General features: G+C 39.5%; 1 long non-coding RNA gene across 1 annotated transcript; it reads left to right on the forward strand.

Moving 5' to 3' along the window:
- The first annotated feature begins 435 nt into the window (after window positions 1-435).
- LOC126927374 (uncharacterized) lies at window positions 436-840 on the forward strand. Its single transcript, XR_007715426.1, has 2 exons — window positions 436-583; window positions 672-840. It is a non-coding gene; the product is annotated as an uncharacterized LOC126927374 (long non-coding RNA).

Genomic DNA, 840 nt, shown 5'->3' on the forward strand with positions numbered 1-840 from the left:
TGTCCGAGCGATGAATTTTCCCCAAACAATAAAAAACTGAAGGGAAATCTTCTTTGAAGGACGTGACAAGGTAGGAGAAGCGGGAACAATGATCACGCGATAAACTGATGGTGTACGTATAGAACGAGTGTTGCGAGAGAATTATCGAGAAACAAAAAAAGAAAAAATAATCGTTGGCCGGCGCGACTATACGCTGTCGACGGGCAAACAGCGACTGAGACTAACTGAAACGAACTCTGTCACAGTATGAGCACGGGCTGCGTTCGCGGGTCGATCGAACACGTTCTGCGCCTCTCCTCGGCACCGGCGTCAAAGCCACCCCCGATGGCTGCAACGCACTGGTGCGCTTGCAACATTAACCACTGGTCCTTCCTTTTTCGTGTGATATTATACCAGCATCTGCGATGCCATTTCAAAGACCGCAATCAAAGCATTAAATGCCAGATTAAAGCGACGCGATAATATTACCCCAATATTCGTCCGTAAATGTTACCGTATAGATGTTTAATTAAGCATTATTATGCTTCGAATAATTTACTATCACATGTTCCACAAGAAAACACATGTTTCACTTTTCCCCGTAGTATGATTGTAATTTATATCAAATATTTATAATTTATAATTTAAAATATTTATAATTCACTGAAAGTATCTTCCTGTCACGATTATAGGCGTAAAATGTCAAATTAAAAGTACCAAATTAAAAACATATGGTATCCCGAAACCAAACGTACGACATGGCGAATCACGATGATACGATAAAAATTGATCTATGTCTTGATTTATTCAAACAGAACGAACTTACTCGAACTTTTCCAGAATAAACGATTTATTCGATAA

The sequence above is a fragment of the Bombus affinis genome, unplaced genomic scaffold (genome assembly GCF_024516045.1).
Source record: "Bombus affinis isolate iyBomAffi1 unplaced genomic scaffold, iyBomAffi1.2 ctg00000085.1, whole genome shotgun sequence".
NCBI classification, from domain to species: domain Eukaryota; kingdom Metazoa; phylum Arthropoda; class Insecta; order Hymenoptera; family Apidae; genus Bombus; species Bombus affinis.